The sequence below is a fragment of the Amphiprion ocellaris genome, chromosome 2 (assembly GCF_022539595.1).
Source record: "Amphiprion ocellaris isolate individual 3 ecotype Okinawa chromosome 2, ASM2253959v1, whole genome shotgun sequence".
Taxonomy (NCBI): domain Eukaryota; kingdom Metazoa; phylum Chordata; class Actinopteri; family Pomacentridae; genus Amphiprion; species Amphiprion ocellaris.
Window position 1 is genome coordinate 16,042,525 of NC_072767.1, and position 9,656 is coordinate 16,052,180.

General features: G+C 37.3%; 1 long non-coding RNA gene across 2 annotated transcripts; it reads left to right on the forward strand.

Annotated features, from left to right (window-relative positions):
• Positions 1–7,653: 7,653 nt before the first annotated feature.
• LOC129347388 (uncharacterized) lies at positions 7,654–8,649 on the forward strand. 2 transcript variants are annotated; one of them, XR_008599467.1, is made up of 3 exons: positions 8,057–8,312; positions 8,376–8,533; positions 8,635–8,649. It is a non-coding gene; the product is annotated as an uncharacterized LOC129347388 (long non-coding RNA). The 2 variants fall into 2 exon arrangements; XR_008599466.1 differs by lacking the exon at positions 8,635–8,649 and having other exon boundaries at positions 7,654–8,312; positions 8,376–8,536.
• Positions 8,650–9,656: the final 1,007 nt, after the last annotated feature.

The following is a 9,656-nucleotide window of genomic DNA, read 5'->3' on the forward strand; positions in this document are numbered from 1 at the left end:
AATGAGAGGAAACCAGAGAAGCAGCTGAGGTTAAACACAGAGAAGGGTTTTGAAAGGCAAACTGAACTCTCGCTCCGCTGGGGGATCGCGGGGAGATGAAATGTTCATAGTTGTCAGCGAATGGCAGCTGTCTTAAGTTTTGAAGCTGCGGTGACGAAAAAAAAAAGCAGACTCAAATGAACAAAACAAAAGCAGCCATGAAGTTTTTGGCAAACATATCATCCACTTTAGCATATTTTTGACAGCAGGAAGAAGTTCTTCTGCAGTATAATCTCTCATGTGGAGGCATGATCATTAGCAAGTGCACATCAAGGCCATGGTCTAGATAGCATAAAGTTATATACACTAACATATGGATATTTTTAGAAGGTTCTCTGACTATTTGAAAAGCAAATTTACATTTTGCATCTGTTTCATCTCATCTCAGATGCCTTCTCCGCCTGAAGACATGACAAGAAAGCCGCCTGGAAGCACAGTTTACCTCTCTTACTTTATGCATACTCATTTAAGGGAATGCATCCAAGCAACAACAGGAGGTATGATGAAGTGTGGCTGATTTGGCATTCTGCTAGATTTATAGGGTTCATTTGCAAGGGTCAGTGCTTCGTCTCTAAGCAGCAGATGCAGATTTGCAGAGGTATATTAAAGAAGGTTGTAGTGAGGGTTGTCATTTGGAATATCACTGAATACATTTTCATTTCTATTTTAGTATGATTTTTATTTATTTTCTCAGCTCGCTTCCTTGATAAAGCCCACCTCTGAAGTGTACCCTATCAGGATTTCCCCTAATATAGAACAGCTCAGGTACACTGTTTTTGCAGAGCACCTTAAGCCAAAGAACATAAAACAGCATGTAGGTGGAACATCAGGATGAAAACCATGGGGAGAATTCTATGTGCTGACATGAAAAAATAAAAATAAATAATAGGCGGTTTGATCTCAAATGAAAATCAAGGCTGGCAACAGGAATGACCCTTCAGTCATGTTTGGACGAATGTTTGAGGGATTCATGGGTGACAAACGCTCACTCTATTATTCTGTGTGTTGAGGTATAAGCAAGTTGCAAGCCATTGGTAAGGTAACCCTCAACAACAAACTTCCTGTTTAAAATGGCTTTTAATACCTAGCGGCATGGTGACACTTTATTACTTTTATTTCTTTTAGATGTATATTTTAGTGCTGTTGATTTTATTGTTTTATTGTATATTTTATGGGCTGCACAGTGGCATGCGTGGGTTTTCTCCAGGTACTCCAGTTTCCTCCCACAGTCCAAGTGCTGAAGTTAATTGATTATTCTAAATTTGACCGTAAGTGTGAATGTGAGTGTGATTGTTTGTCCTGTCCTGTTTTAAGTTACTGCATTTTCTTGAAGTTATTCTCTTGTTTTTTTACTGTGAAGCATTTTGGTCACCCTTTATGTCGTTGTAAATTGCTATAGAAATAAACTTTGATTGATTGATTGAAATAAAAAGTGAGGTGCAAATGTTTCTTGTTGTTCAGGAGTTAAGGTATGTGTCCACTAGATCCGGCAATTTCCTGCATCCCATTCATTGTCTATGTGAAATACACCATGTTGCATGCTGGTCCGGTTGTGGTGCGTTTCTATGTGTGATCCAGTGCGTCTACCCGGAGCGGGATGCATCTATTTGCATAAAGCAGACTCCACTTCTACTTTATGCAAATTCACTGCGGCGTGTGGAGCTCTGACACATCGCCAAACTTTGTCAAATGTCTAGACTAGGCATCGGTGAACTAAAATGAGGACAAGGCTGGACTGTTTTTGTAATGAAAGAGAAAGTTTGCGACAGGGCCGCCATGTTGGTCCAGCTTGAAATCCAGGAGCAGACACCTGCTGAGCCGATGCGTTTGTCCAATCAGGAGCAGGCAGGCAGTTCGAGAAGAAAATCGGCAGGAGTTGGACACCGGCTACTGGCCTCAAGTACACGTTTACATGCGAGAAAAAAGCATCTAGTGGACACGTAGCATCATTCTTATGGATGTTAACAATGATAGAGATGCATGACGTTATCGGCTTCATCATCAGCATCGACCGTTGGCAGCCTTGAAATTAAAATATTGGCACCACACAAAATGAACACTGACATGCAGATAACATTTTCAGGATAGAAGTCAACAGTTATGTTCCAAAATGTGCATACAATTAAATATAAAATACAGTGCCAGCCAAAGGTTTGAACACGTGTTCTCATTCAAAGGTTTTTATTTGTTTTAATTAACTTTGATGACAGCTTTACACACTCTTGGCATTCTCATATTTTCAGCTTCATGAGGTAGTCTCCTGGAATGGTTTTGAATTAACAGGTGTGCCTTGTCAGGAGTGAATTTGTGCAATTATTTGCCTTTTTAATGTATTTGAGACCATCAGTTGTGTTATGCAGATGTTTACAGCCTGGTACAAAAAAAAAAAAAAAAAAAGCAGCTTTTGTCTCTATAATTGATTTGTTTGTTCCTGACAAGTGAACAAGGTGAATTTCCAGATAAGTCACTACTTAAATAATATTTATTCCTATTATTTAGCATTAAAATCATGCATAATTAAGGGTGTGGCCACTTTGAATAAAAGATGGTGGCATCACAAGGCAGTCCAGGGCCATAGTTTGCATGGTCCACCACAGCTTCACTACTGCTCCACTTCTTTTTAAATATTTGGATTAACTTGGATTTAGGAGGAGACAGGTACTGCCCTGAGCCACCAAAACTGCTGTTCAGGAAGCCTGTGGGTGACATCATGGAAGGTTCATCCATGGTTCAAGTGCTTTTCTCATTTTACCCGTTGACTGTGCACATTTGAAAAGCATTGTATCTTCTGTATATCTGCACCTGCTAGTGGGCTATCATGATAAGAATAGGCATCACAATATGCCATGTTATTGTCCACATATCAATATCAGCATCAAAAAAAGTTGGTAAATTTCTACATAGTGAGTATCAGCAAATTCCAATATTGCATCATACCTAAATGGGACAGCAGAAAGACAGAAGACAGACTAATACTTTGCCGATCCTTTAGAAAATTGCAATGATATAACTAAAGTAGTCAATTATACATGTAAAGAAACTGGTGAACTTACTACATTAACACTCATACACAAAATTTCGTGAGCCAGCAAAGGTAGTCTGTGTTCACATGTACACTCTAAGAAATTTCCCCGTAAATTCACAGTAAAGAGCTGGCAGCAAAAGTTGCCAGCAGAGCACTGTTATTCTACAGTAAACCTACCGTATCCTACAACAACAGTTTATTACTGTAAAAAATATTACAGTATTATGATGTTTACAGTTTATGCTTACAGTATATTACTGTCAGTATTTTGGTGCCATTATACTGTTATTTTACTGTTTGTACTGTAATCTTCATAAACAGTTTATTACTGTAAAATTGATATCAGAGGATGTGATGATATGAAGTGATAACATTGCTGAAAACTAATGATTTAAAAATGTCACATCTCAAAATGAAAGCTCCAGGAAATAGCATAGCATAGAAATGGCTCAGACAAGAGATGACTTTTCAACATTCAGCTTTTATTAAAACCAATTCTGTATCAAACATATTTCAAAAACTGACTTATTTAACCCATTAAATTTTAGTAACATACAATCATTTCCTCATGGTGAACAGGTTCTCATTCTGCATGTTCTAGTTCAGGTACACTGAGTTTGGATTTCCATTTTTCCTGAACTGTAATGAAAGATATCTATATATCATTTAAATTATTTAATACTGCATTGAACACATTCAGCAGCTAATGAATTTCAAGTAATTTAAGTCTTGCAAAATAAAATCTACAAAAAAAACTAATGATGTTTAACATGTCAACAATCTGTTTAAAAATTGCACATCACATTTCAGGTACTCTGCCTTCAGAATCAGTCTTTCATAACTCATGATCATGTTCAATAAATACCACGTCATGGAACAAACCTGGAACTTCAAAACTGAGACACGTGGACTGAAGTATTTTATACTGAACCAAACACAATACTGACACTTGTTACCTTAGAATGACAGCATGAACATCTGGTTGCAGACGGGGCTTTTCATTTGTGAAAGTGAGGTCCTGTGTGGAGAGGTGCTGTGGGTTTACATGAAGTCCCACTCAGAGTCCATGAGTCTTTTTATAAGGGTGACTACATGGGGATTTACAGTAGATGCTTTCTTCTGGAGCAGCTTCCCCGACCTCTTGGACATCACCTTCTCCTGGCTGGCCTTTGTTCCCCTCTCAGGGTTGATACCAAGGAAGCGCCTACAATGAAATGACAAAGAAAGAGTATATTAGGTGTGGTAGGCAAACATCCCTTAAACTCAGTATGGAACTCTGTCACATTCATCAAAAAAAAAAACAAACAAAAAAACACATAGAAAATAAAATTATTAAACAGAGGCTTCCACTTATAACAGCTATTTAGTTCAGTACACATTTAAATCTAATTTTTGCAGCCGTTTGCAAAACAAGCAAATTTACTTTTCCTAAGTGGAGAGAAAAGCAACATGACACATCCTACAAACTTTTTTTAAAACTTGAAATACATGGAGGACTAAAAGTGCCAAAATTAAATAAATAAATACATCATTAAATAATTAATTAAATGTCATTAATTTATTAAAATAGCAATTCTTTTTAGGTAAAAAAAAAACATATATTATTGTTTCACTAATTAATTAATTATTTCATGGTCCTTGTGTTGCAGGGGATCATGAATTTATTTTATCTGTCAACCTCGGCCATCAAAGTCGGTGGGCGGATCCTAACACCTGATTGGTTACCCTGCACATCAAGTCAAGGCAAATCGATTCCAGGTAATGGATTGATGCAGAGCTTGTGAACACATTCCGATACACTGGGTGGCGCTATTCACCTCTACGTTGGTTTGGATTAAACAAAACTTTATTGGCAACCGCTAAAGACTCGGTCCTCTACCCCAAATGTTGATACAGCGCGGTGCAAGACAAAATTTCCTTTAGCGTTTCCTTTAGCACCTACTCGGCGCGGCACGGCTCGCCACTACTGTACTGGACTCGGCTCGTCTCGGTTTAGTTGTTTTTCCATCACATTGAGTACCACCTCATCGTGGGTGGAGACGTCATAGCACGGCGGACCGAAGGTCCTTTAGCGTCATTTGTGTGCGACACAAATGCAACACAACAATGGACATGGAGGCGATGGTTCACCTGCTGCTCGGTCTGTGGCTTTCTGTCAGATTCAAAGTAATAGAAGAGTCGGAGAAAGCTGAGAGCGGCGAGTCGAAACACTCAGGAGACACACAGGAGAGTTTGGGAGGCGATGCAGCAGTATCAAGCCGAAGACAAGAGGATATGAACTATGATATGAGGGTAAGCTAATGCTAGTTCGCTAGCTATCGTATATTAGTCCTGTGAACGACCCTGTAATGGCTGCAGTTTATCGCTATTAGGTATTAAAATATGTAAGTTAGATAAAGTTGGCAAGATATTCACAGATTCGGACTTTCGGCATCAATAACTCATGAGATATACGTTGTAAAATCATAAACAATGCCTCTTTCCCATCGTTATAAGTTAGACAATGTGCTACAAGGCCAATTTTATCAAAACTCGCTGTCTTTCAAGCTGCAGAAATAACATTGATGTCTATGTGCAGCTGGCTGTGCAACGAGTGAACAGGGACCGTCTGCAAATAGCAAAACCGCTGCAAACAGTGAAGAGAGACACTACACAAATATTCAATTACTTTTATACACTGTAGTGTCACCAGATTTACTGCAGCCATCATTTGTCTCCTGCTGGTCATACTACAACTCTTGGTTTGACACTAAATACAAAATCTGAATTTTAAGGAATTTTTATTATTTTATTCATCATAAAATTCAATAACTTCACTCTTGTTTACTGTAGTGTCATCAAAATGACTGGAGCCTTCAATTGTCTCCTGCTGGTCATACTACAACTCTTGGTTTGATACTAAATACAAAATCTGAATTTTAAGGAATTTTCATTGTTTTAGTATTGTTTTATTAATAATAAAACTCAATAACTTCACTCTTATATACTGTAGTGTCACCAAAATCACTGGAGCCATCAGTTGGCTCCTGCTGGTCATACTACAACTCTTGGTTTGGTAATAAATTAAAAATCTGAATTTTAAGGATTTTTTTTTTCTTATTTTCTTATTATTTTATTAGTAATAAAATTCAATAGCTTCCCTCTTATGTACTGCATAAAGATTACACTCTAACTATCAGTTGGCTCCTGTTGATCATACTACAACTCTTGGTTTGATATTTAAATATTTTTCATGATTTTAAGGATTTTTTATTAGTAATGAAATTGTTGTTATATATCTCAAATATTTTTTGTTGTGACAGATAAAAGTGCTCATCCATTTTTTTGGTAGATTGTGGAACATTAATAACCAAAAGTAACTGAATTTTATTTTATTTGGGTTGTTTATTGCCATGTGAAGTTGTGCACACTATTTAGTGTGCATGCTTGTGTGTGAAGTTTAAGGATTATGAGTAAATTAGCTTTGATGGCTCTTCTCTTGATGTATGTGGTGCTATATTTTTAGATCCACAGTGCACCTGTTTGTCCAAATACATGATACTGAATAGTAATGGAACCTGGAATCCTCACCAAAGAGAGGATCAGATAACACCAATATACCAAACTAAACTGTTTAGCCTGTCTCCTCAAGTACTGACGGTTGGGAAGAAAGACAATAAGATGACTTCTTACAAGGCTGCAGCATTAACTGATTCATTTAAACCATAATGTTAAACAGCTAATAATATTTTCCAAGTTAAGGACTGTACGGACAGTACTTGGAAGAAAAAACCTGAAGGTATGATCAGTAGAACCTTTTGATGGTTGGATGGAGTTTATTTTTTCTGCAGTGTTTAAGAGTAAAGTGATTGAATTTTATTTACTACAAAAATTCCTTAAAATTCAGATTTTTTTTTTATTTAATATCAAACCAAGGATCGTAGTATGACAATGAAGAGCCAACTGATGGCTCCAGTGAATTTGATGACACTACAATGTATAAGAGTGAAGTTAATGACTTTTATTACAAATAAAAATTCCTTAAAATTCAGATTTTGTACTTAATATCAAACCAAGGATCGTAGTATGACAATGAAGAGCCAACTGATGGCTCCAGTGATTTTGGTGACACTACAATGCATAAGAGTGAAGTTATTGAATTTTATCACTAATAAAAATTCCTTAAAATAATTTTTTTTTTAAATTTAATGTCAAACCAAGAGCTGTAGTATCACCAGCAAGAGACAACTGATGGCTCCAGTGATTTATTCCTACAGCTGCTGCAGGTTCCAAAGTTACAGAATGTGGAGGAGTTTAGTCTCACAATCACAGACAATAAATATCATCTGAAAGTCGGGTTATTGTTGTTTATCAGCACAATACAAAAAGATTAATGTTAGAAATATTCCAGTTAAGACTCTAGAATATCATGATTTATGTAAATTTACCTCATTAATATGAATGTTCAGGTTAAGATTGTACAGTGATATTTATTATGTAAGTTTAGCTGATTAAAGTTTATGACTCTGCACTAAAACATTATTTAAATTGACATCATTATTATAATATTTAGGGTCAGACCCGACAGTATTAAGATTAAGAAATCAAATATTCTTTAAAATGTAAATACACTCAACTAATCTGGATATATTTAAGTGAGACTCTACAATATTATTTGACACAAATCTATCTAAATCAAAATTTTAATAATTTTTTCTCCAAACATTTACTGGACTGATTTAATTATTAAAATCACTCCTTTCTAATCCTCTGCTGTATGTTCAAACCTGAGGTCTTAAATAGAAACACACAAGTATCTGATTGAAGGAGCTTCTGCAGAGTCCTGGTTCCAGAACATGATGATAGAATTATAGACAAACTTTAACAAAAGCTGCCTGAGAGTTTACAGGTTTTTATGTTGGATTTCTTTAGTAATTTAATGAGTTATCAGCAAAAATCAAGTGTTCATTTGACGAACTTCATTTCCTAAAGCATCCAGAATTGGAGCTCATATCTTTGGCAGCTGTAAAGTTTCTGCTCCTTCAAAGTTCACAACACAATGAATGAATTCCTAAAACACTCTCAATGCTGGAGAGCGTTTGTGATGCTGAAGCAGTGATCAGTTTTTCTATTTCTTCTCTGGAGATGCACAATGAGGGACGTCTGCAGAGACTGAGAAAGAGTCTCACCACATCCTGACATGAGGAAAAAGACTTTATTGAAGACTACAATGAGAAAAACTATCAGACAGCAGACGGCTGCATTCAAGGTGAGCTCTGAACATTTGATCTGGAACAGGAATTCAATAACGGCAGCATGAGCTTCATTTAAGTCTGTAGCTGCTGAATTCATGGATGAATCATCTGGCACTAGAGAAGAAGACCATCAAACATCCACGTCAGCTGATAGAGGTCCAAGAGTCTCACCAAACAACCAACCTACAGAGTGAAGACCTCCAATCTGATTGGACGGCCTCCTACTCAGCCACATGTGTGAACAAATGCCTGTAAGTTGATTTGTTTTCTAAAATAAATCTAGTTTGAGTCCTAATCTATGCCTGAGTGTTTGCTTCTTTACAGCGCTGTTAACAGTTTAGGCTGTTAGATTGTTCCAGATAAGACAAGTACAAGATTCTTCAGAGCCGTTCTACCACGAGCCTGACAGGAAGAACTCCAACAGCTACTGAATGTTCCTGTGGTCCCCTCAAGGCTACAGGAGGAGCCCTACGAGGATGAGCCGGTCCACCTGATGGCAGCCAGTCGCTGCGGTTCAAAGCCAACACCGACTACGTGGACTTCTACTGGACCACACGGAGGCCTTCAAACCAGACCAACAAGTTCACCGACTCCCCGACTCGTGGGTCTGAGGACGCCGCCGAGCCTCGGCCCAGCCGGCCTCCTGTCTGTGGGTGTTTGAGTGCTGAGAGGTTTGTGGATGCATGTGAACGTGTCTGTGTTGAAACAGCAGCTTTGGACTCACTAACGCCGGGAAAAACCAAGAGCTCCTTTATTTGTGACTTCCACTAAAAAACTGATGAAAATAAGTTTGCCAGGGTTCTGACTGATAGATTATTAAATAATGAAAATAACAGTTTAAATATTCCTTTAAACAATCCTTTTAGGTCTACATTTCCTTTACACTGACTTCTTGGTATATGTACAAGTATTTTGGGTGGAATATACCATTAAGCCCAATGTTCAAGGGTTCTTCTGGGAATATACCATTAAACCAACCTTTTAGGTAAATGTTCCATGATGTTGGGTAAAATATACCATCAGATAAACCTTTTAGGTCTACATTGGAAGATTTTAGAGTAGAATATTACTCCAAATCATCCTTTAGGTCTACATTTAAGGTGGAATACTCCTTTACACCAAGATTTTTTGGTCTACATTGAAGGATTTTAGGTGGAATATTCCTTTGAACAAACTTTTTAAGTTTCTGTTCAAGGATGTTGGGTGGAATATACCATCAGACCAACCTCCAAGGTCGTGAATTTTAGGTAGAATATACCATTAAACTCACCTTTTAGGTCTCCATTGGAGAATTTTAGGTGGAATTTTCTTCCAAAGTGTCTCTTAGTCTACATTTAAGGATGTTTCGGATGGTATAT